Raw genomic sequence first — 26,909 nt, 5'->3', positions numbered from 1 at the left:
ACAGGAGGGATCCCACCAGGTCCATAAGCCTTCCGAGGGCTTAGGCCAGCGAGGGCATGGAAAACATCATTGGGAAGAATTTTAATACGTGGCATGAAGTAGTCAGAGGGTGGAGGAGAGGGAGGAACAACCCCAGAATCATCCAATGTAGAGTTTTAGCAAAGGTTTGAGCAAAGAGTTCAGCTTTAGAAATAGAAGTGATAGCAGTGGTGCCATCTGGTTGAAATAAAGGAGGGAAAGAAGAAGAAGCAATGTTATTGGAGATATTTTTGGCTAGATGCCAGAAGTCATAAGGGGAGTTAGATTTTGAAAGGTTTTGACATTTTCTGTTAATGAAGGAGTTTTTGGCTAGTTGGAGAACAGACTTGGTATGGTTCCGGGCAGAAATATAAAGTGCATGAGATTCTGGTGATGGAAGGCTTAAGTACCTTTTGTGGGCCACCTCTCTATCATGTATAGCACGAGAACAAGCTGTGTTAAACCAAGGTTTAGAAGGTTTAGGACGAGAAAAAGAGTGAGGAATGTACGCCTCCATGCCAGACACTATCACCTCTGTTATGCGCTCAGCACACAAAGACGGCTCTCTGACACGGAAGCAGTAGTCATTCCAAGGAAAATCAGCAAAATACCTCCTCAGGTCCCCCCAACTAGCAGAGGCAAAACGTCAGAGGCACCTCCGCTTAGGGGGATCCTGAAGAGGGATTGGAGTGATAGGACAAGATACAGAGATGAGATTGTGATCAGAGGAGCCCAACGGAGACGAAAGGGTGACAGTATAAGCAGAAGGATTAGAGGTCAGGAAAAGGTCAAGAATGTTGGGCGTATCTCCAAGACGGTCAGGAATACGAGTAGGGTGTTGCACCAATTGCTCTAGGTCGTGAAGGATAGCAAAGTTGAAGGCTAGTTCACCAGGATGGTCAGTGAAGGGAGAGGAAAGCCAAAGCTGGTGGTGAACACTGAAGTCTCCAAGAATGGAGATCTCTGCATAAGGGATAAGAGTCAGAATGTGCTCCACTTTGGAAGTTAAGTAGTCAAAGAATTTCTTATAGTCAAAGAAGTTAAGTGAGAGCTATACAGCTCAGATAAATTTAGTTTGAGAGTGACTCTGTAGTTGTAGCAAGATGGTGGAAAACTCACTCAAGAGCGTGGGCACGAGAGCAGGTTAAGTCATTGCGCACATAAACGCAGCATCCAGCTTTGTATAAAAAATGAGGATAAAGAAAGTAGGAGGGAACAGAAAAGGGGCTACTGTCAGTTGCCTCAGACACCTGAGTTTCAGTGAGGAAAAAAAGATGAGGTTTAGAAGAGGAGAGGTGGTGTTCTACAGATTGAAAACTAGATCTTAGACCACGAATATTGCAGAAGTTAATGAAGAAAAAGATGAGGGGGATGTCAAGACACTTAGGGTCGTTGTCAGAAGAGCACTCTGACCTGGGGACATTTGTGGTCCCCTCCCCAGATGGGGACTCTGAGGCTGGTGTAGGAGTCACCATGAATTTTGAAATTATGAGTGAAGGGCGTGTGTGTGTGTGTGTGTGTGTGTGTGTGTGTGTGTGTGTGTAGTAATAATAATAATAATAATAAACGGTTTATTATTTAGGCAGTTGACAAACTGAAAATGTACATAGGGGATGGGGAAAAACTTAACATTAATCCTAAAGGTAAGTCTAATCTAGGAGGGAAATACTATCGATTGATGGCTCGCACCATGGTGGGAATCGCACTGAGTCTGTACCGGTCCGTGCGCGGCGCCTTCAGGGGCGTTATTTTGTTGTGGTGTCTGGTGGTACGGACAGGGCGAGGCGCGTCGGGCGGCAGCATGTTTCTGAGACGCGGATGATGCATTAGTCCCCTCCCAAACTTCTCCAGAGCCTCTCGGTGCCTGGTGGATATTCTGGACAGACTCAGGTTGGTCAGGGCTTCTTCATAGGTGGAGAATGCAGGGCCAAGGATGACCCTGCACGCTCTTTTCTGCACACTCTCTAGCTGTAGCTGTTGAGTGTGTGTGAGGGAGGAGGACCACGCTGGGGAGGCGTACATGAGTTTGGGGAGGATGAAGGTAAGGTACACCCCCCTTAACTCATCTGTCGGCGTCCCCAGCGACCTGAGTCTGCGCAGCATGTACAGCCTGTAGGTAGCTGATCTCACGGTGCTGGCGACATGCTGCTTCCAGGTCAGCTGGTCGTCCACCGTGACTCCGAGAAGCTTGGCACATTGGACCACCTGGAGGGGGTGAGGGCCCACTGTGAGCCGGGGAGGGGGCACTGGTACAGAGGAGGTACAGAAACGCATCACCACAGTTTTGCTGTGGTTGATGGTCATCCTGCTCTCCTCTGTCCACGTCTGCAGTCGCTCCAGAATTGCTTGCAGTGGCGAGTAGTCCGGGTTCTTGGTGGAAACTGGGACGCCCACGGTGCAGTCGTCCACATACTTCCAGCGATGGGGGGTGTCGGTGAGGGCGTGTGTGTGTGTGTGTGTGTGTGTGTGTGTGTGTGTGTGTGTGTGTGTGTGTGTGTGTGTGTGTGTGTGTGTGTGTGTGTGTGTGTGTGTGTGTGTGTGCGCGCGTGTGTTATTAGGTGCTTGTAGTTTTGTGTGGAGGAAGAGAGTTGTCTTTAGAGGGCAGGCTGTGACTGCCCCCTTGTGTTGTGAGACACAAAGGGAAACGTTCAGTGAGGTCACAGCTGGGTTTAATGATAAGTTCACAGCACCCCCTGAACAGTGCTTTAGACCTCACTGGGAGTAATTATCATTTTGGCAGGTGCCTACTGCCTCCTCCAGTAAGTATGGTACTCTATTTCCTGACATCAAAGACACCCTCCCTCTCTCTCTATACCATACTGACAATTACACATAGGGTGGCCTGGACAAAGCCCCCCCCACACAAACACACACACACACATACACACACACACATACGAGTACATACACATACATCATTCAAACTTTTAGCAATAATAATAATAATAATAATAATCTATTTATCTACATATGTACCATGCCAGCAATCTCACACAGACTAACTCACACACACACACTAAATTACAGACCAAAACTATGTCAAAAGATAATAAAAACACAAATGGACCAATTTTTTGGAAGATAATTAAATTCTTACAAACTGTCAAATTGATTTTATAAAGGGGAGAAGTTGTCTCACTAATGTGTTGTGCTATTATTGAAGAGTGATTCATATAATACAGGAGAGAGAGAGAGAGAGAGAGAGAGAGAGAGAGAGAGAGAGAGAGAGAGAGAGAGAGAGAGAGAGAGAGAGAGAGAGAGAGAGAGAGAGAGATTTAATAAACATCTCAGATCTTTGGGTACCATAAACATACCCAGATCTTTGGGTAGGTCTCATTCCTACCCAAAGATCTGAGCTCTTTCCGTAGGTGGAAGAAAGAAAAAAACACACACACACACACACACACACACACACACACACACACACACACACACAGTTCATAATATCCCTCCAGATCCACCCAACATTGCTGGATAAAAACATCCCTGACCAGGATTTCTACCTTCTCTTACAATTCCACGTTTGAAATGTTGGCACATGACGTGGCATTTGATACGAAGGTAGGCAAGAACTAACCTATCTAAAGCACTCCTATTACTGTAGTGCACATGACCTCTGAGTGCCTCCCAAGTTGTTCCATGACTGGCTAGCATTTTGAGCACAGGGAGGGAGACACAAGCAAGTCTTGTGTAGCCACAATATACTGTATATGGTGAGACACTATCATTTTTTCCCTAATTGTACTTTTAGTTTGCAGCTTTACAATAACATCTTCATTTAAATATATTCTGTCATCAGATCTTATAATTCAATACACTGTACTTATTAAAATAAATATTCGTTCAAAGAGGATGCTACGATTTATCTTCGACCCGCTCGGTCCGGCAATGATGGTGCTCTACGGATCGTCGCGCATCAAGACGCTCGGCGTTGTCGGAGTGACAGAGAAAGCAGGTGAAAACAAAAGGCAACTGAATGTCAGCTTATGCACATGTCTGAATGGCTGGTGAGTGCTACTGCTCTGCTGGTCAGCCCCCAGCTCTGCCTTGCCTTCCCTACCCAACAATATCCTTCCCAGCTGTAGCATTAACACTCAAAGGCAAGACAACATAGGACTGCAGTGACTGCCTGCATTGTGGTTCATTTACCTACACTACAACATCAAAAGCTACACTCAAATGATCTTTTACATAGATTTATACTAACTCCTTCCCTACATGGTGGTGCATCCTGATATTTAAAATGGACTGTGAAGCAGCACAGTTAAATCAGAATGTAGTTCAAACTTTTAAAATGTGTAAGTTGTTCTCAGACATCACCTTGCCTCTTCATTAAAGAAAGAAGAAAAAAAGTATGGAGGAGGAAGACAAATTCATAATAAGTAGGTACAAAAATTAGCTTAACTAGCAAATATGAATTATTAGTTCAACCTCTAACAAACCTTTACAAAAACAGCACAACTCCAGTTCCCAGCCACAACTGGTTGGCTGACATAAGAAATTTATAACTTATTGTAAACATTTACAAGAAAGCAACAAAGCAAAGACACGTTTACTTGACGTTAGCCAAAAGCCGAATGTTGTCCAAACACGATTCACGTCATCACGTCAGCAAACGTCACCCTTCCATCCACCGCAAGAGAACAACAAGTTACGAGCGGCTCTGACAACAAGAGATGCAGCAAGTGCACGTGCACGTGTACTCGCAGAGTACATGTGTCACATTTTCAGTCCATACCAAAATTTGTAATTAATGTGTAACATTTGGAAGGCAACCGTGCAGAATGAATCGGACAGGTGCAACAAACGACAGCGTGGTGAAAGGGTGACCAGAGCCTTCCAGCAGCCTCCCTGAGCCTCACCTTGCAGTCTGCTGTGAGGCAAGAGAATGCCACACTGTCCTCCTCAAAGCGGATCATCGTGTGTTCACGTTCCGGGCCTGCCGGGAAGTAACATTAAGTGCACGTCAGATTTGCAATGGGGGGCTCAAATTGACTTACTTATACTAATACTTCTATTGCTATTACTATTATCATTGTTTATATTGCTTCTTGTCACATCCGTGCTCTTAATAACTTAATTTCATGCTTTCAGATTCTGCTTCCAGACCAATCTTCATTCTACTTTCCGGCAGATCTGTAGTGAAAATGTTCAAAATCTGATGAAAAAAAAAAGTGAAGACAATTGTAAAAGCCTATAGATAAGCTAAATATTAATAGATTTTAAAAAAGGGGAGTAAATGCTTATGTGGTGAGGTGTGTGGTGAGGTGGAGTGTGTGGGTGGAGTTTGGTGTCCTCTTCACGGAATGAAGACAGGCAGCAACACACCTTCATTGTGTTGTGGTGCCACGTCTTGATGTGGTCACCACTGCCAGCTTCCATCCTCATTATCCTACTGAAGGCCACACCCAGCAACTCCTTACGCTGTAACAACGTGTAATGTAAATAATGAAGGCCACTTGCAACGAGGGAGCTACAGTGCTACCACAACACACTTGATGACAGGCAGAACAAGGAGAACAGGTGGACATCCTACATCTTTAGCTTAGAATACGGTTGCATCTCTCTCTCTCTCTCTCTCTCCTCTCTCTCTCTCTCTCTCTCTCTCTCTCTCTCTCTCTCTCTCTCTCTCTCTCTCTCTCTCTCTCCGCACCGGCACTGGCCTGAAGGGTACGCTGCACACCTTACACGAGGAAGAGACACAATTTCAGGTCTGCTTCTTTCATTAATCACACACACACAGACATAACTCTTTTTTATTATTACTTTGCGAAAACTGAGAATATGTTTAATTAAACATATGGACTCCAAATTGCATCAATGTTTGTTTCTTAGGTCAACTTAAAAAACTGATTGCAAATATAAAATTTTCTTTTTCAATTATCAAAAACAAACAGTCAAAGAGCACTGATAATTTAATAGTGCACTATGAGCTTAAAGTGATGCAAGATCACTAAGATTCAGCCAAGCAATGGATTACAGGTTATATTACAACTGCAATGTGATGAGAATTATCTTTACACATCAAACTCTTTATGATTTTCACAAAAAAATCAACAAAGTGCAATGGAGGGATATGAATGATTTGAACACTTGATATCACATTACTCAGCGTGGTGTCCTGAACCAGAACATTTCAAACAAAATGACATTTGTGCAAAATGACGACAATCATATCAACAGTAAATATGCATTTTCTTCACAGAAACAGTGCTTAATGTGCTACCGACAATTAAATACAGCGAACGCGGCGAGAGCAGTGCCGTGCGGAAGGCTTCGGAACACCAAGAATTAGTGAATGCACAACATCCTGCTTGTCGGGGTTTACGTGCCGAAAGGAGCACAAAGCATAAGGCGCGTCTTTCCGTGTCAAGATGAGTACAAACAATTACTGTTCAAAATTTCAAATCGGAATAAGGTCATTTCAAATAAAAGGAATATATAAAACAATATATGAATACATCTTTTAAGTTGTATCATCTCAATACCTGGGTAAACAGCAAGGAACACAAAGGAAGGTTGCTTTTCACATCAAGTGAAGTGAGTCTAAGTGAGCCTGAAAAGGCCAACACTCAAATCTACAATCACAGCTCTTGCCAATGTTAAAAACAAGAAGAAGAAGAAAAAGGAGAGAGAGAGAGAGAGAGAGAGAGAGAGAGAGAGAGAGAGAGAGAGAGAGAGAGAGAGAGAGAGAGAGAGATCCTTCCCCTGGCCTTCGAAGTGCTAAGGTCAAGCCACCTCTCACCCAAGAATCTTCACTTCCTCTTCCTCCTCTTTCTCCTCGACTCAAGATGGAGGGAGATGTACGGCCGCCGATTGACTAAGGCAAAGACATACAGTGGCCATTGATATTACTAGTGTGTATGTGTGTGTGTGTGTGTGTGTGTGTGTGTGTGTGTGTTAAGGAATGGGACACCTGTACACACACACACACACACACACACAACATGACTATCAACAGATCCTAAAAAAAAAAAAAAAACATACAAATGCGAGCTTTTCAAAATTTGTTAACCCCAAATTTATATGCAGATTTCGGCGTTAAATCGTTAACCAATTGCGATATTTTATAGTGCAGCGAAGTTTCATCGGCCGGGGAGAGGGTGGGGAGAGGGGAGGCTGGGAGAGAGGATAAATCGGAAGGGCGAGAGGGGGGGAAACAGAGAGAGGGGGAGAGGGAAGGGCAAAGAGGAATGGTCTGCAGGTGGAGGGAGGGAGGGAGGGAGGGCGAGAAAAACAGTGTGTGGGCAGCGTATGAAAGGCGGAGAGAGAGAGAGAGAGAGAGAGAGAGAGAGGAGAGAGAGAGAGAGAGAGAGACGAGAGATGAGAGAGAGAGAGAGAGAGAGAGGTATAGGGAAGGGTGGAGGAGAGAATAGAGGCATGGAGGTGAGAAGGATATGGACTATGGGGAGGGGAGAGCAAGGAGAGGAGAGGAGAGTGGAGGTTGGGGAGGAGGGAGGCCCTGGAAAGAGGAGAGGAGGTTGGGGGTTGTTGAGGAGGGAAGGGAGTGAGGAGCTGCCCGGACGACTGGTCAAAAATTATCACAACCAAAAATTAGTAGATTGTGTAATGCTGTGTGTGTGTGTGTGTGTGTGTGTGTGTGTGTGTGTGTGTGTGTGTGTGTGTGTGTGTGTGTGTGTGTGTGTGTGTGTGTGTGTGTGCGTGCGCGCGTGCGTGCGTGCGTGCGCGCGCTCATACCAAATACAAACGAGATCACTCACCTGATGTGTTTTATCATCCGCCCCACCCATCACCCGGTCACCCCACCCCTGCCCTCCCTCCCCACATCCCGGCCCAACACATCCCGCCCACGCACCCCGCCTGACCCACCACACCACTAACACCACCACCACCACTACTGGTTACACATTGTCAAAATTATAGGCATTCACTAATACTTGCATCTGACGGGCCGCTCACCTCATTTCTCCTCATCACGTTCTCTTGTGTCGATGAGACCGCGCCTCAGCCTCAGGTCCAGCCGCGGGACAAGCGCTCCTCGCCTGGGAAGTTGTGCCACACGCCCATACGTCCACGGCACGCCACTGTGCTTACTGATTCCGGCCCTTTAATTCTGCCACCTGGTAACTGTCACTAGGGATGCTCTCGCTCCCTGATTGGTTCATGTATTCCCGTTTTTTTTTTTTTTTAATTTGGGCAGCAAATTGGCTCTTACCAAAATCTATATTTAGTAATAAGACACTAGGTTATTCTGACCTTCATAACCTGATGTCTTATATATAAAATTTTGACGGAAGGATATAATTTATCTGCATCACATTTTAAAGAAAACGGAAACACTGAGGCCAATCAGGGAGCTCTAGCATCGGTCAGTGGCAGTGTTACCATGCTCGCGTGTCCTCAGCTGGCAAAACTGAGGAGCGTTCATATCGAAATTGAGTGGCGAAGCTTCATTTGCTCTGAATCGTGACTGTATGAATATATATCTGAGATTTGTGGTCGTAATAAGAAACGGGTGTGAGAATGACAATGCAAAGATTTCATGGCCGCTGCAATTTGAAAAAGGGATACAGTCAGGTATACGGGATACAGTCAGGTGCGGGTTTGGTTGAAGTGGAGTGAAGGTGGGTGATGCATTCATTGCCTCATTGCCTCACCGCCTCCCTGCCTTGCGTCACTGCCACGGCCAAAGAAAAACATTGTTGCTCTGCTAGAATGATCGACAAGTGGCACCCGGTAACTGTGTTAGAGGCCTCGCTGAGGGATTCCTCACTGACAGAGGCACGCCCCTGGCCTGACGGGTCACTGGCAGGGTAACAGCGTTGGTCTCTGTTCTGCCAAGGACATGGGGCAGTCTCATTCTCCCAGGGGGCGAGGGGCAGCTCTGACTTGATTCCAGAGGCAAGGTGTGGCCCTCTTGTTTCCCCTTTTATCTCCTTGGCACTGAGGTCCGATGGTTTTTAAACGGTTTGGTATTTCAATTATCTTTAACAGTAACAGTGGAAGTCATTACTATTTTAAAAGGTGTTTTCAAGATTCTAGTGATAATTTAACAAAGATCGTCATTGAGAGAGCCACCCATGAGAATCTGACTAATCATCTCTGTAGCCTTTGGAAAAATAACCCTTATGAGAAAACTCGGGGTTTAGAAATACGTGGCTATAACATCGAGATAAAGTGGCCTCCTTTGTTTTTCTTTCCCTCCCATCCTTCCACCAAGTCTAAGGGAGGCTCAGCAAGGCACCTCCTCCTCTCCTCCGTGGCTCTAAATTAATAGTGTTATTCCCACACACACACACTCCCGCCTCCTCTCTTTACAGGCTGGTTGCAATTTACAGGCTTTTTGTAACAATTCCTTCCCTGCCTCCAGAATGTAAGCAGACCTGCTCAATGGCTCTAATTTGCGTGCCCTTGCTGAGGTCACGACGGTGAGCAGGGAACGGCGTGTGTCTGTGTGTGTGCCCTGTATGTTGGCTGTCCTGTCTTTGTCAGATGTACCGCGCTCCCGGGACAAGAGAAAACAAGGAAATGAGAAGACGGAAAGACGAGAAGACAAGGAGAAGAGAAGACGAGGAGACGAGGAGATGGAGAGAGACGAGAAGACGAGAAGACGAGGAGACGAGAAGATGAGAAGACACAGGTGAAAGAAAAAGAAAAAAACTGTGGTGTAATGTATGAGATCTGGAAGGTGTGTATGTGTGTGTGTGTAACGAGGACCACAGGAGTAGATGAGCAGCGGTTCATATGAGGGAATGAAGCATCGCTTCCTACATCGATCACACACACACACACACACACACACACACCATGGGGATCTGATGCTTGAATAGTCCTCGTGATCAAGGCTCCGTGAGAAGGTGTGTGTGTGTGAGTGTGTGTGGGTGGGTGGATGGGTGCGTAGGTGCGTGAAGGGAGTGCAGGAGGGTGGGACAGAGAGAGAGAGGGGAGAGAGAGAGGCACCACCACGTTCGGCTCCTTCCCGCTGCGGTCCGATCGAGTAATTAGCCAGCAGGGGTTAATAACGACCGCTGAATAGGATGCGCCCTTCCTCACCCTGGGCCGGAATATTGGCTCCACCGCGCCCCTCGAGCTACGCAAGGCGGGGGAGGGCAGGAGGAGGGTGAGGGCGGCGCGGGAAGTGTCACCTCTTTGGAATTATTAGTAACTGTCTTGTTCTCGTATTTACTTGGATCTAATTGTTTATCTGTGTCTGTATTCGTATATTTGGATCAGCTTCTTTGTTTCTATTCGTCTGTTTGTTTGTTTTTTATCTCCTATTGATCTATCTGTGATTTTTATAATTGTATTTATCTGCTGTTTCGAGCTACATGTCTGTCTATTCGTCTGTTTGCAGTTCATATATCTGCTATGCATCTCTGTATTTCAGTCTACCTGTTTATTCATCTACCTATCTATCTATCTATTTATCTATCTATCTACATATGAAATCATCTTATCTTTCTTCTTTCGTCTCAAAACACACACACACACACACACACACACACACACACACACCTGCAGCATGGGAGGGAAGGAGAGAGGGGGACAGGGGAGGTGGCGCCGCTACCTGGGCCCATAAATCACCTTATTTTATTCGCTGCGTCAACTCGCCTCTCCTCGTTTATAATATACTTTTATTTCAAATGCAAAAATATGTGATAACCACAGCGCGCCGACACACACACCACACACACACACACGGCGGCAATAATATGACCTGCTCCATTACATTCTTCCTTCCTCCACTGAAGACATTCTCGTGAAATCAAAAGTCACAGCAGCAAAATGCCTAAATATATGTCCAGGGGAGAGAGAGAGAGAGAGAGAGAGAGAGATGAGAGAGAGAGAGAGAGAGAGAGAGAGAGAGAGAGAGAGAGAGAGCGGGGGGGGGGGTGAGGAAGGAGAAAGAAACTAAGAGAAACTAATAACTAGAAGATCGAGTTCCTTTTTTTTAATAATATACAAATTTATGGATGGGAATGATAGATGGATATAGGTAAGCATGTTTGGGACAGGGACCACAACGTGTAGGCCTAATGGCTTCTTGCAGTTTCCTTCATTTTCTTATGTCCTTATGAAACCTACACATAACGCAGCCGTGGTGGGCGTCAGGAGGCCTCGTCACTATACATAAGCTGCTTCGCTAATTAATCACTGTAAGCTCGAAAGTCGCACAGCACACTGGTTCCACTAATAGCGTAATGCACAATAATGATAGGAGGGAATGGAGAGATGCTTTAAATCGTCACAATCAGGCGAGGAGCTGCAAGGGAAAGGAGTCTGATGTGTCGAGAGTAGCATCTTATTTCAGTGTAGCATTTCACCACCAGATGAAAGAGACCTTAACCCATTCGTTGCTAGACACAGTGCTTCCTACAATGCTACAATGCTCACCTACAGCTTTTTTACGCACTTGATTCTCGTACTACCTTCTTTTAAATATTTATTTACCCTAGAAAGAACAAAATTTATTTTCTCCTTTTTTTTTCAGTGTCTCTGCAAACATATCTTTTACAGTCCCCTGAAGGGTTAAGGACAACCAAAGCAGTGAAAATGTTGTAAGATATTCTATATACTACTCAACCACGGGAGGAGGAATAGAAGCGGAAAACAAGAATGAGCGAGAGGTTGTTGCAAGTGTACACTGCAGAAGGAAATAGAAGGGAAAAGAACAAGGAGAGAGAGAGAGAAAGAGAGAGAGAAGGGGGAAGGGGGAAGGGGGGAAGGGTGGAGCATGGCAGGAGGAGTAGGAAGAGAGAGAGAGAGACGTGAGATAGGCCGGGAGGAGAAGATACACTTACAACAGATAGAGAACAGATGAAGGAAATAACGAGAAGAATTAACGAGGGAGAGAAGAGGAGGATGGACGAGGGTGGGAGGGCGTGAGGCAGGGCGGGAAGAGATGGAAGTAATGCAGAGAGGAATGAGGAAGCTCAGGGAAGGGTGGTAATGGCCTCGAGAGATCAGCTACAATGGTTCCTTTCCCTGACCTGAGGGAGAGAGCGGCCCGCGGCACTCAGGCATTGCAGGTTACGTGGGCGTGAGGCAATCTAGGCATACCTGGAGCTAATCTCTTGACGGAGGCGCTGAAGGAGTTTCCTATATTGATGATAAACTAAGCAGTTATTTCTACAAGAAGGCAGGTATATATGTAAATTATTGTTTTTGTATTACGAAACAGCTGTGTGAAAAGAATTAAGTCGAAAATCTGCGGATACCAGGAGCTAATCTCTTGACGGAGGCGCTGAAGGAGTTCCTTATGTTGTTGATAAATATGGTACCGCTAAATTAACCATTGTTTTCGAGAAGGCAGGTTTAGATGTAAATTACTGTAAATTATTCTTTCTTTCTGTCCATCTTTCTCCCACAATGACATACTCTGTTCCACTCTGTTTCAATCTGTTCCACCCTGTCCCACTCTGCTCCTCTCTGTCCTTCTCTGCTCCACTCCACTCTGTCCCTCATCAAAACAAGCCTCACATCCCCCAGTTCATCACCTAAATAACCCACATATTTCGGGCTTCCCTTAATGAGCGCCCGCCGCGTGCACTACCCCTTGTGGCAGAGAAGCGACGGCTGGCGACAGGACATCTGCACTGCACCTTCTGACGAAGAGGCAGAAGGCATGATAGCACGAGTGAGAGGGAAGGAAGCGTGAGGACAGGCGAAGCAGCAGGGAATACTCTAACAACATGCCAGCTAAGGTACTTTTTCCTTTTAACAGCGGGTGCGTTGCAAAGGACTGAAGGAGCGCTAATAAGATGAAGGATGCTTGTGAAGTGTGTAGTCAGTGCAAAGTGGTAGAGAACAGAGAGAGAGAGAGAGAGAGAGAGAGAGAGAGAGAGAGAGAGAGAGAGAGAGAGAGAGAGAGAGAGAGAGAGAGACAAAGGGACGACAGTGACAAAGACCAGTAGACACATCCACCCACCCACACCGACCCACACACACACACACACACACACACACACACACACACACCACACCACACACACACACACACAAACACACACACACACACAGACGGACTGAAAGACAGACAGACAGACACAGAGAAGGCTGCCACTTAGTCCGCAGCCGTATCCCTGCCCCGCCTTTGTCACCCTCTCCACGATTGCTCTTAAAATTTAAACTCCTTATTGTTACACATTCTTCTCCCGAGGAGGTGTTGTGAATAGCCATTGTTTCCAGGCACAAGGGGATGCTTTTATCACATTCCACACCGGGGTAGCGCGTGGCCCGGGCCTCCTCCCGGCCCTTACTGATACGCATTTACTGTACATGGGTCTTAGCCCAGTGTCACGAAATAGTTTGAGCTCTCCTTCTTGTTAATTCATCGCTAGAATCATAAAAAGCTTACTTAAAAACTCTCATTACGGCTAATTGCAAAGGCCACAAGCATTGTTATGGTTCTCACTAGTCTTTCCCCTATCAATGATGCAGTATCCTTGTTAATCTGCCACTAGAATCATAAAAGCTGCCTTGAAAACTCTCGTTACGACTGATTTCAAAGGCTATAATCGTAATTGGGTTCTCATGGGTCTCTTTTTATCAATGAAAACAGCAATAACGCTGGTAATTTTTTAAGAAGCTATTACCGAATGGCCGAAGAACACTCACATGCTTCCTATCAATCTAATCTTCGACGGCGACTGCATCGGGAGCTCTGGAAGGCGGCATGAGCCTTTACAGAAGTGTCACTTGAAAAATCTGCCTGCGCCATTGCGGGAGGGAACCGATTAACTAAGACTCCACAAATTCAACCCTTTGACTACCATGGGCATTCTTCACTAACCTCTAAAACTGTGTAAAAATAGTTTGCGTGAAGGAAGTTAATCTTAGCTTTTTTCAGACTACAAAAATATTTAAGAGAGCTTAGTACGTAAATAAGTTTCTAAAGATCTGTTCGCGAAAGGATAGTTTTACCACGACTGCCTTCCGACACTTCAGGCTAAGAACGTTAAAAAAAGTGCACGGGTGATGTGGTGCAGAGGACGAAAGCTAAATATAGAAAGCAATACACACATACCCGCCCCCCTGAGTCAGGCGGATCAGGGTAGGCGTAAGGGTGTGTGGGCGGGTCCCTCGGGTCACTTGGGCGGCGGTGGCATGAATACACGATACACTCGATAATTATTCATGTAGCGGGCACGGTAGATCACTGAGTCCTGTATTTCCACACGTTTCGCCGCCTCATAGCGACTACTGGTAACTTCAGAGCGATAGAAAAGATACTGTGGTTTTCAATGGTGTTTTTATGATTCTACTTATAGTTTAGCAAGAATTTCGTATGATTAATAGGAAAAACATCCATGAAGACCTAAACAATAATAATAATAACTACTACTACTACTACTACTACTACGTACTACTACTGCTACTACTACTACTACTACTACTACTACTACTGTCATCACATAAGCCACCACTGTAAGAATCACTTCACGAGGAAATCAAGACCCGAACAAAAGATCTGTATGAAATAGAAATGTTTCATAGAGGGACTGCCACGTGTAGGCCTGATGGCTTCTTGCAGCTTCCCTTATTTTCTTATGCTCTTATGTTCTTATCTATCAGCTGAGGTCCCGGTGCTCCAGTCAAGGGCAAAGGTTATCTACGGAGTTCGCAGAGGAAAAAATAGTTCAGTGTATGGGAAAAAAAAAAATCATTTCTATTCACCAGTCTTATAATGATGTTCAGTGACTAGAAAAAAGGTCGTTTCCCATCCTCCTCCTCCTCCTCCTCCTCCTCCTCCTCCTCCTCCTCCTCCTCCTCCTCTTCCTACTCGTCATGCTCCTCCCACTCATCCTTCTCCTTCACTCGCTACTCCTTCCTTTCTCCTTCTCCTCCTCCTCTTCCTCCTCCTTGTCATGCTTTTCCTTCCTTTCTCTTCCTCCTCCTTCTCCTCCTCCTCCTCCTCCTCCTCCTCCTCCTTTTCTCCTCCTCCTCTTTTTCCTTCTCCTCCCCCTCTTCCCCCTCTTCCTCTTTCTCCTCTTCCTTCTTCTCTTGTTATTCCACATCTCCCTCTTCTTGCTTCTCCTCCTTCTCTTCCTCTTCCTCCTTCTCCTCCTCCTCCTCCTCCTCCTCCTCGTCTTCCTCTTTCTTCTCTTCCTTCTCCTCTTGTAACTCCACCTCTCCCTCCTCCTCCTCTTCCTCCTCCTCTCCCTCCTCCTCCTCCTCGTTCTCTTCCTCTTCCTCCTCCTTCTTACTTCTTTTCTATAGCGGTAACACTAATGGGGCGGGACAAAAGGACAAAATACATGCACTATACATTATAAACCTCAAGAAAACCCCTAAAAATCGTGGCCTCGCGTCCCATAAAGGAGAGTCACGTAGCGAACACTGGAGTTGGATGGAGATGGCAGTAGGAGTTTTTGTTATTATTTTTTACGTGAGTGTTAAGAAGTCTAGATAGGTGTGAAAAATATGACGAGAAGTAGGGATTTTTTTTTATCAGTTAGTCTGGTGAAGAGCACAAAATATATAAGTAAATAGATAAATGAATAAATAAGTAAATAAATAAGTTAGTAAATAAATATATAAATATATAAGAATGTGAGGGTAAGAGTTTAAAATCAGGTTACATTAGATTAGATTAGGTATTATCAAGCAGATTTCCCTCCTTCCACTCTGAATCAGTTTAGAAAAAGTCATCCTTATGAGAAAGTGCTTCAAGTGTTCCTGCTTATAACACGTCAAACGCCTTCACGAGGTGAGAAGTTCAATCATTCGCATCTGAGTACTTCGAAACAAGACTCCAAGAGGCAACGGAACGGAAGGAAATGAGAAAATAAACTCAAATAACCGAAACAGTGAGCTGAACGAAGATTACTGGGAGGGCGACAGGAGGTGAAGGACAGTTTGACGCTCTGGAGTTTCACATACCAGGCCGAGGCAAGGAAGAAGGAAGCAGGGCAGGGACGCACTTGTAATTAATCTTATCGTCTCGTCCCTCCTTCGTTGGCGGCGGGGTCCCTTGGCTGGATTATACACTGAGAGATTGATGCGATGCGATGGGTACCTAGGTAGATAGATGGTGAGAGAGAGAGAGAGAGAGAGAGAGAGAGAGAGAGAGAGAGAGAGAGAGAGAGAGAGAGAGAGGCAGATAAACACACAGACCAAAGAAGAACAAAGAAAGAGATGAAGACAGACGAAATTACCTAGAATCACACACACACACACACACACACACACACACACACACACACATTCATATATCTACGTACACACGAAACACACACACACAAACACACACACATATACAAACAAACATACATACATACATTAACATTCACCCACGCATGGAATTTCAGTGTTAAGCTAAATAAAACCATCGCGGAGGAGAACGGCCTGAAAAGTTCCATTTATATCACCACGGGGAAAACTCCCTTCGCCTCAAAGTGGTTTGCAGATACAGCACTCGGCACTTCGGGAGAGAAACGCGGCTTTGTCAATGAGCTGCTGGTACTTATTGTTTGTGGAGGAGGAGGAGGAGGAGGAGGAGGAGGAGGAGGAGGAGGAGGAGGAGAAGGAGGAGGAGGAGGAGGAGGAGGTTAGATGTTGATGGTTACTGTGGTTATTTCATATTATTTCTCTCTCTCTCTCTCTCTCTCTCTCTCTCTCTCTCTCTCTCTCTCTCTCTCTCTCTCTCTCTCTCTCTCTCTCTCTCTCTCTCTCTCTCTCTCTCTCTCTCTCTCTCTCTCTCTCTCTCTCTCTCTCTCTCTCTCTCTGGAGTGGGACACGCGGCTTATTTTTGGGTTACTGATGTGTTTCCTTAACCCAAGTGACATTATGGCCAATTGTGGTGCGTGTGCATGGAAATATACCGAAAACACACACACACACACACACACACACACACACACACACACACACACACACACACACACACACACACACACACAGATAGATAGACAGATAGATACAATGTTTGATTGCTTGATCGCATGAGTTGAGTGACCGACTCATTGACTGACAGACACTCACAAATAGATACAGATAGATAGATAGACAGATAGATAAGTAGGTAGGTAGGTAGGTAGGTGGGTAGGTAGGTAAATAAATACATAGCTATACAATGGAAAGAAAATTTGAGAGCAGAGAGAGAGAGAGAGAGAGAGAGAGAGAGAGAGAGAGAGAGAGAGAGAGAGAGAGAGAGAGAGAGAGAGAGAGAGAGAGAGAGAGAGAGACTCGCTCCGGTCTGTGTATGGAATCCGTGTTTATTCCTCGCATTACTAGGGCCACCATTCTGTAAGGGGAGGAAGACTTTGGGCAGTCAGCCAGCCAGATATAAACATTCTAATGCGGGACTTGCATGACCGCCCCTAATACTTGTCACTCTATTTTTCAGATGTTTGTAAATTACGACGTATTATCTAAATATACAAAACTCTCCGGAGGGAAGAGATTTCCTCAAGACCCCCTTAGGGATATTACGCAGGGCAAGGGGGAAGTAAGGGTTATATAGGATACGTGGGTGGCAGGGATTGACGTCATGTGGCCCAGGATGCACTGCGGTGTTACTCTTACTTGATGGGGAAAGCGAAGCGGGACAGGCAGACGAATGGTGAGCTTAATGATGTATACAGTGACGGTCAGAAGTAGTGATTTATTGAAGTCATGGTCAGAAGTAATAAAAGCAGACAGATGAGGAACATATTTTTGTAACCGGTGTACAGTCACGGTCAGAAGTAGTGGTAAAGGCAGACAGACAAGTGGTGAGTTTATCAATGTGCGCTCACGGCCGGAAGTAGTGATTTATTGATGTACAGTCACGGTTGGAAATAAAATGTTTTTGCAGTTACCTTCCATATGATTTGCTGACAGTCTATCAGATTTCAAGTTTCGTAGTGGAGCTCTCAGCAGAGAGAGAGAGAGAGAGAGGTCCCTTTTCCTAGATGGACAATCAGGATTACTGCACATAACGTAACGCTAAAGAATTACAGCTGGAAACAATAGCCAACACAGCACTGCAGTCAAGCCTATTGTTCCTTGAAATCGAGTATCTATGTGCCAATATCACATTCTTCATCACTGTTACCATTGCATTATTTCATTGCCTCCTTGTCTGTATACATTCTTAACCACCGCATCCTACGCAGCTTAGCCAGAGTGAAGGGGTATCTCAGGCTATAAGGATCCTATTTTGATACGTTCTCTCTCATAAGAGCTATTTTCAAGGGGAACATAATTAGTCGACATCTGACCAACAGTAATGATTTTACAATGGGGCGATGGGACCAACAGTGTGAATGGTGTATGTATGAGTGTGTGGTGTCTTGTCTGGGCCACCCCGTGTGGGATTGCCAGCCTGGTATATAGACAGATAGAAAACTGAATAGTGCTGAATGAGTTACACAAGCAAACACATAAAGCGTAAAAACTTGCGCAGGGACACGAACAGTCTCTGAGTCGTTAAATGTTTCATAATGGTGTAGTTAGGTTGCACCATACGTGAGATTTGGCTTGTCAGATAAATACATGGAGTGTGACGCCTCGCTGTGACACTATTCTGGGCCGCATCGGAACAAGCAGCGGGGCAGAGGAGAGGCGGGGCGGGGCGGTGGGACGGGGCGGAGAGGTTCCATGATACTCTAACCAGACCCCCGTGAAGCAGAGCAGTAATATGCGATCCGGTGACAGCCCGCCCCCACCGCTCGTTTGTTATCTCCCTAACACACACACACACGCACACACAAGAGTAATGTGCGTGTATTGCCTCATAACAAAACCGCATTACAAAGTTATACAAGCGTGGCAGGGGACTCCCTTGCGTGTATTGCCTCATAACAAAACCACATTACAAAGTTATACAAGTGTGGCAGCAGAGTCCCTTCAGTGCAATATCAAGCGAGCGGTGGCCGGAGCTGGCGGAGTGGTCAGCGGCCCGTCAGTGTGTGACCAGCGGTGTCGCGTTTTTGTAACATTTTGTAACTCCAAACACTCACTTCTTTCACTATCCTGGATGGCAGGGGATGTAATGATGAGGGAAGAGAGTGCATGAAGTCAAAAAAAACCTTGCATAGAATATTTTGTCAGTGTGAAATTGTGGGAAGATTGTTATTTGGCTTTGAAAACAATGAAGCTGAGGAAACAAGAGATCTAATATACAGACTTTAGCGAAAGGGAAAGAATCTGGAAAAGGAGATACATAACTATAAGGAAATCTCTAAAGAGCAGACACACACTAAATGCTACACATACCGCTAATGCAATTTTCAAGCCACCAACACCCAGAACTCTTTCATAGTAATTAGAATACATTCCCGCACATTCCAAGACGAATTACTTTGCGATAGCAACAAACAGCGGAAATAAATGAGCTTGCGTATGCCACCTCGATTAAATGCATTTCAGCTTGCATAATGAGCCCAGCGCGAATATTTGAACAACACGGCTGTGCAATATTCGCTAATGGAGTTATCACGTAATTATTAAAGGAAAACAATTGCTTTCCGTGACACTTCCTCGGCAATTGATATTAGTGATTATCAAACAAGCCAAACAAGCAGATGATACCTTATCTGTTACGATAAGAGAACCAGTGATACAAACATTCGCCATACTTTTCCTTGAAGCTTCGTCTAATCAATCTAATCTCATAACTCTTAATTAATGAAAGTTCGGGTTACTTTTTTGGAGTCCTTACTTGTATCTTGAGCTCCACCGCAGACACAAAGACGCACCATGGATCATATTCTGAAACGTCTCTGCGTCTTATCTCGACTCGACCAATGAGTGCGTTGATATTTGACGTCAAACTAACCTAAACAGTATTAGATCTTCTAAAGCCAAACTAACAAAACCAAGCTAACCTAAATAGTACTAGATCTCTTAAATTCAATCTAACCTAAACAGTATTAGTGGAAGGCATTCGGGTTCCGAAGTGTGTTTCATGGTGCCGGTGACAGGTTAACAAGGATTCTACACCATCACTGGAAAAAAAAAAAAAAGGAAAAGAAAAGAGAGAGAGAGAGAGAGAGAGAGAGAGAGAGAGAGAGAGAGAGAGAGAGAGAGAGAGAGAGAGAGAGAGAGAGGAAGAAGAAGAAGAAGAAGAAGAAGAAGAAGAAGAAGAAGAAGAAGAAGAAGAAGAAGAGGAAGAAGAGGAAGAAGAAGACAGCCCGGGCAGTGTTCGGAGCGGTGTTGTCACCACCACGAAGGTTCGACAGATGGCTCAGGAAATGTTTCAAATTGAGAAGTGCCAACTTTTTTAATCTGGTGTTCGCGACAGTTGGACCTATCAGAGAGAGAGAGAGAGAGAGAGAGAGAGAGAGAGAGAGAGATTAATGTTACTTTCCTGAGGTAAAACTCTTCTGAGCAGTTGGTTTTACATTCCAGCAGAGAGATTCCTTCTTCTTCTTCTTCTTTTTTTCATGTATCTTTATATAAGTTAATATTTTCTTACTTTTCCTTTTGTTATTTGAATTATTTCCCTCCTTTCCTTTTTCTCTTATTTTTTTTCTACATTTTCATTTTTCATTCTACTTTTCCTTCCCAACATAGGTTATAGTGAAGACCTTGTATCATTTATTTACTAAGGATGAAGAACAATCATAGACGCGCCCTTTCATACAAAAAACCCAAGCTGTACAGTTGTTCTGGTGTGAATGTGAAAGGTCATTACTGCGTGACCCTTAACGACGTCTAGATGGCCCGCCGAGACTCCTCGTAGTAGCAGGACAGTTTGATTCACTCGTAGTTCAGGAGGTTCGCCTTTGTAACGCCACTCGCTCGTTTTCTTTCCTTCGTCCAATTAACCCGTCTTTCAATTTCTATTCTCCTATCTTCTTGAATTTATGTCCTTTTATATGTTCTGTATTTTCATTATCAAGTGTCTGCCTGTTGTGTCCCCCTCTTTCTTTTCGTATGAGGAGCCACAGTCATTACAGGCCGTGATTTGCTCCTGACGCTGCGCACTTCTACTTTAAACGTCTCAGCACGCTGGAATGACGACACCAAAACATGCAAATGCTGCCTCGCCTCGCCTTGCTTCTGACTCTCGCCGAGCTCCCTTAACAGTCCCTCTGGCACTTTTGTCTCCTCGCACACAGGAGGCGGCAATTCGCTGGCCTTTTCCCTTCCTTTATTGGCCTGGGTGTATCTGTGTAAATCTTGAAAACGGAGTGATGTAGATGCGAGGGTCACCAGGTGTGTCTCGCCTGGGAGGGTCCCCAGCACCCTGCCTCCATCGCTCTTCACCCTCTCTTGCTGCGGCCCAAAGCTGCTTCACTCGAGTACCTGACAGCCCCTCGCACCGCCCCTCGCCTTTTCTAACAACTGCACTGCTACAGAATTTCAAAGCTACGTGATTTCTTTTCTGGAAACACGCGACGCTGCACCTTCTGTGTGAAGTGTCCTGTGTGTGCGTCGCTTGTTACTCTCCGCCACCACCACCACGACTTTATATCACTCCTGGCCAAATAGAGCAGTCTGCATTTCATTCCTCAACCCCTTTTATTCCTCGATTTGATAGACGGAATCTGAGAATACCTTATTTCTTTTCATCTCATTTTGATTTCGCTCTCTCCTCCATGTATTCAGTTCTTGGATGCATGGAAAACTACGCGGTTCCTTTGCCTCGGAAGTCTGATTGTACGCACACACATTCTCCCTCCCTTCGCTGAGTCGCTTCCATGTAAGATCCAATACCGCCTGTTATCCTGTTAGCGCGGCAGCGTCTTAAGGGGCTCGAGCTGGATTTTTCCCGTGTGTGTGTGTGTGTGTTTCAAAGAACTTGACGTTACTGAAAGATATTTTGGCAGAGAAGTAAGTAAAAGATTCTCCGGAAGTTACTAGCAACAACAACAACAACAACAACAATAACAACAACAACAACAACAACAACATAAACAACATAAACAACAACAACAACAACAACAACAACAACAACAACAACAACAACATAAACAACATAAACAACAACAACAACAACAACAACAACAACAACAAGAGAGAGAGAGAGAGAGAGAGAGAGAGAGAGAGAGAGAGAGAGAGAGAGAGAGAGAGAGAGAGAGAGAACAGCGCGCACCTCACCCAAGCATGAAAGAAAGCAAGACAATGTGGCGCATCGATAATTTCGCAGACACTCCCCGTATCACTCTCGTCCTGCACTTTACCCTTACCGCAGAGTACACGGGAGCCCGCCGAGCCTCCCCTCCCGCCCTGGGCCCGCCAACATACAGGAGCACACGGCAAGGCGACACAAAGGCCGGGAAGAGCACCGCACTCAAAGAAGGAAAGATAGAAGAGTCGATACTACAGGAATGCAATCAGGAAGGCGCAACAAAGCTCCCGATAACACAGGAAAGCTTGCAAATATAGCTGCGTACATTGCCATACATCGCTGTACTATAAAAATTAACATGAGGGAGGAACAAACATTAACAGACCTGTATGATATGGTTTGATTTACTGTTTCAATTAAGCATGAACTATTGATATGGAAGGCGCGATGTAAATTCTATTAACTATTATACTTTGGGTTACTCCCGTTAGGTGTGGTCACAGCGAATTATTCGTCTCCATCTTACTCTGTCTGTTGCGTCTTCAGTTATATTCATCATCCGCTTGTCTTCCTTCAGTGCATCCAATAAATTTATCTTTGGTCTTCCCTCAGCTTAGTTGGTTTATAACCAGCACCCTCCTCCCCAGGTCCCTCCTCTGCACACCAGCCACTCTCAATCTCGTCTCTCTACTCTTGCCCTAATTGACGCACGGGCACGGGTTCTATGAACATTATACATGGAGGTATTTTAAGCGTGTTTTCTTACATAACAATAACGACAGAGTAACTTTTAATTGATATTTCATAATAAGCTTCCTCTTCAAATAGAATTATCTGCCGATAACTTTTCATAGAGCGGGAATATTTGAAGTTCCCTTGATTATCTCGTGGATTATCAACCATTCTGCGCTGAGTGGTGTTGCTTTTGTCCGCAAATTAGGTCTCATTGCTGTGAAAACGTGAAGCAGATAAACCCAGCTCTCCTAGTAATATAGATTATTCCATGTAACCTCGCATAATCCCATGTTATCCACCTTAATGTATCGTGATGTTTTGGTCTTGCCTCTGCCCTGATCCGCCTCGCCTCAGTATGTCACTGTACAGATGGGAACAGCTGGTGTAAGCCTCCCCTTGCAAAACAATTCATATTTCAAAGATCAAAACGTTAACAGCATAATATAGCTGATTTGTACACATGAAGGACTATATAATAGCAAAGGTGTTACCCTCGGACTATTACCTTCATGACCCCTTGAACACACAACACAACCCCAGCGGCCCATTAATGTGGCGTGACAAAACTCCTATACATAAAGGGATAACAGATACATCACCCTAGACCAATATTTCCACAACTACGAGTACTTAAAGCCACCAAACAACTCTTGCGGTCCACTCATGCAGCATAAACAAAACCCTTATAGCATTATATAATATATTACAGAATGCTACACATTAGGAGACAACAAATACATCACCATTACACCAATATCCCCACGATTTCTCAATACCACCGGCAACGCAGCCGTCCACTGAAGCGACCATAGCAGAAGCCTTGCACTCCATTCCACCCACAATTTTGGCAGAGGTACTATCTGCTCCGCCACGCTGGCTGAGTATTCCCGCCTTGATGTGAGGAAAGGAACAGGTAAAAATGGGCGCATGCTGGAAATGTGGAAATGTTGATGAGGTGGTGGGCCTTCACAGGGTCCTGATAACACTGGTGTCAAAGGAAGGGCAAAATTGCACCCCACGTGACCACGCCTGTTTTGACACGCCGCGCTGGGAGGACTCAGGGACGAGCCGCTGTGGCGTTATGGAGCCTGGCCCCCTTCATTGCCGGCACCTGTGATTGTGTCTCCATCACACATACACACACATGCACAGGCGGCAGAATAACATTGGTTCATCAGTTGAAGGGAGGAAGGAGCGCCGCGGGACATGCCACTCGAGCACTCCTCTGATACTAATGTTATTATGGAACGAGAGAGAGAGAGAGAGAGAGAGAGAGAGAGAGAGAGAGAGAGAGAGAGAGAGAGAGAGAGAGAGAGAGAGGGATGGGGATGAGGATAAGGTAAGTTAACTATTGTTTTTTAACGCCAAATGTTAATCTGTTAGCAAATTTTTTTCCTAAAATGTTGTCTCTTTCTCTCTCTCTCTCTCTCTCTCTCTCTCTCTCTCTCTCTCTCTCTCTCTCCACACACACACACACACACACACACACAGGGACGGTGAACGTATAATATAAGAAAGGGAATATACCAACTCTCTCTCTCTCTCTCTCTCTCTCTCTCTCTCTCTCTCTCTCTCTCTCTCTCTCCAGCTTCTTTCATCCCATTAAGTACTCGCTCGACGGGAAAGACGTGGATTATAATAGCTAATGAAAGATCCCCTGAGCCGCCTCCAGCGTGTCTTGCTGCTCAGGCTAAGGAGAGACACAGTGGCCGCTGGACCTCGGAGTATTCAGACAGCCAAGAGGGTTAGTATTATTCATGTTAGGGTATGTCTCTTGTCTGTCTGTCTGCCTATCTGTCTCTTTTTTGTCTGTCTGTCTGTCTGTCTCTGTATTTACGTCTCATCTCCTTGACTCTCTCTCTCTCTCTCTCTCTCTCTCTCTCTCTCTCTGAAACCGTGCCTCCTTTTGTCAAACTCATAGATTCTTTCATTCAGCATGTTTATGTATCAAATCATCTGTTTATCTGTCTATCTATCTACCAATCTGTCTATTTATCTATCTATTTATCAATCTGTCTATCCATCTATCTATATACCTATCTATCTATCTATCTTTCTATCCATCTATTTATCTATCTATTTTATCTACCTATCTACCTGGCTACTCATCCATCTGTTCCCCCCCCCCGACCCACCTGCCTGCCTGCCTCAAGTCATAACTAGTAGTAGTGTGCCAAGCAGTAACAAGGAGACTCCACTCCCCGCTGGGGCTCGCATCAACCCGAAGATAAAAGTAATAAACAGTAGTGTGTAATTTCTTAAAAAGCTTCAGCGTAACAGGTGGGAGTGGAAAGACAATTAAGGAAGAAGGATAGATCTCATGGTGGCCATCTACATGTGTGTGTGTGTGTGTGTGTGTGTGTGTGTGTGTGTGTGTGTGTGTGTGTGTGTGTGTGTGTGTGTGTGTGTGTCCGTTTGTTTGTCTTGTGGTGAAATGTTTAACTCGTTATTGACATAAAATTGACATTGATGCAAATAGAAAAAATAATAATGCTGAGAGAGAGAGAGAGAGAGAGAGAGAGAGAGAGAGAGAGAGAGAGAGAGAGAGAGAGAGAGAGAGAGAGAGAGAGAGAGAGAGAGAGAGAGAGAGAGAGAGAGAGAGAGAGAGAGAGAGAGAGAGAGAGAGAGAATGTTATTTGCTGCACAATGTTTAATATATCTGCTGGTGTTTTTTTCTTTTTTCTTCTTCTCAGTGTTCTTCCATGAAAACATGAGATAATAAGGGAAGCTGCAAGAAGCCATCAGGCCTACACATGGCAGCCCCTGTATGAAATACACCTACCTATCTCTACCTATCATCCCGATCCATAAATTTGTCTAATCTTCTTTTAAAGCTCCCTATTGACTCAACACTACAAACCTGATTATTGAGGTTGTTCCATTCATTATACCACTCTATTTCAGAACTAATTCCTTCCTATCTCTTTCTTGAACCTAAATTTTTCAAGTCTGAAACCGTTATTTCTTGTTATATCCTGATTATTGATCATAAGAATTTTGTTTACGTCCCCCTTGTTATAATCCCTAAACCACTTAAAGACTAGTAGTTTGTTTTTGTTCCGTTCTTCATTGTTTTTCCTATGTGTCCCTTTGAAATCTATATAGACGCTCCCACAACATGCAGGTGAAAAAAAAAAAAAAAAAAACTGTGCCGGAAATTCCATATCGTGTGTCCCCTTGATGACGCCGTGCGAGCCTCAGCCGTGCGTGACGCAATTGTCTGTCCCAAAAACACGAGCTCGAAACAAACCAAGAAGAAAAAAAAAGGAAGGGATGAAAATAAAGTACTGCATCTAGGCGCTCTTATATTTCTTTTATTTTTCTTCGTGGTTCGTGAATTGTATTCTAAAATGTTTCCATGTCTTCTTATTTCCACTGGTTGTGACAGCTCTAGTGGAAGTTATTGGGATTTTTATGATTTTGCTGATAATTTAACAAATATTCAGCATCATCAGTGGAAAAAAAGATCCATGAGGACCAGGCTAATTATCTTTGTGACCTCTGAAAATACGGCACCCCCCTCCTCTCTCTCTCTCTCTCTCTCTCTCTCTCTCTCTCTCTCTCTCTCTCTCTCTCTCTCTCTCTCTCTCTCTCTCTCCTGCCCTCCCACCCTCCAACCTATCCTTCCTCCCTGCCTTCCCTCCCTCCCTCCCAACGCCCACACTCGTCCCTTTGTCCGCGGCTGGTTTCCCCTATTGACAAATTTCCCAAGAGCTGAGTGGTTCTTTCGTATTTCCACATCCTCCAATCAAGAGTTAACGTGGCTTCCTGGTCAGCCAATGAGAATAGCAGTCCGCCTTGCCAGGATATTAGTGAGGCTTCCTTTTTAATCAATAAAGAAAGTAGCATCTCTAAAAAAAAAAAAAAAAAAAAAAAATATATATATATATATATATATATATATATATATATATATATATATATATATATATATATATATATATATATATATATATATATATATATATACTATATATATATATATATATATATATATATATATATATGGTACGTGCTCTCTACTTTTTCACTCCCTCTTTTTCTACTCAGAAAGTAAGTAAGAAGATCAAGTTAGGTAGCTCAGGAAGCCTCGGGGGTAAGCTTGTTATGCAGCTGTTCCTTATTGTTTGAAATTAAATGTCCTTCCCCCGACTATTTGAATGTAGCCTATAGGGAGAAATACTTAGTTACGGAA

At 44.7% G+C, this 26,909-nt stretch overlaps 1 protein-coding gene across 13 annotated transcripts in view; it reads right to left on the bottom strand.

Moving 5' to 3' along the window:
* Positions 1–26,909, bottom strand: part of LOC135115223 (protein lin-54 homolog) — a 58,805-nt gene that overhangs the window by 7,686 nt on the left and 24,210 nt on the right. For 8 of the 13 annotated variants that reach the window (XR_010275894.1, XR_010275897.1, XR_010275900.1 and 5 more), the window contains 2 exons: positions 5,347–5,442; positions 4,881–4,957 (listed from right to left, as the gene is read on the bottom strand). The exons of 2 other annotated variants lie outside the window; for them this stretch is intronic. The gene's annotated coding sequence lies outside the window, so the exon portion shown is untranslated. The remainder of the gene's footprint in view (positions 1–4,880; positions 4,958–5,346; positions 5,443–26,909) is intronic. 3 more of the 13 variants (XR_010275896.1, XR_010275899.1, XR_010275901.1) reach the window with 1 other exon arrangement.

Source organism: Scylla paramamosain, chromosome 29 (genome assembly GCF_035594125.1).
Source record: "Scylla paramamosain isolate STU-SP2022 chromosome 29, ASM3559412v1, whole genome shotgun sequence".
NCBI classification, from domain to species: Eukaryota; Metazoa; Arthropoda; class Malacostraca; order Decapoda; family Portunidae; genus Scylla; species Scylla paramamosain.
Note: the sequence above shows the minus strand (reverse complement) of the source record. Positions and strands in the feature narration are given on the sequence as shown.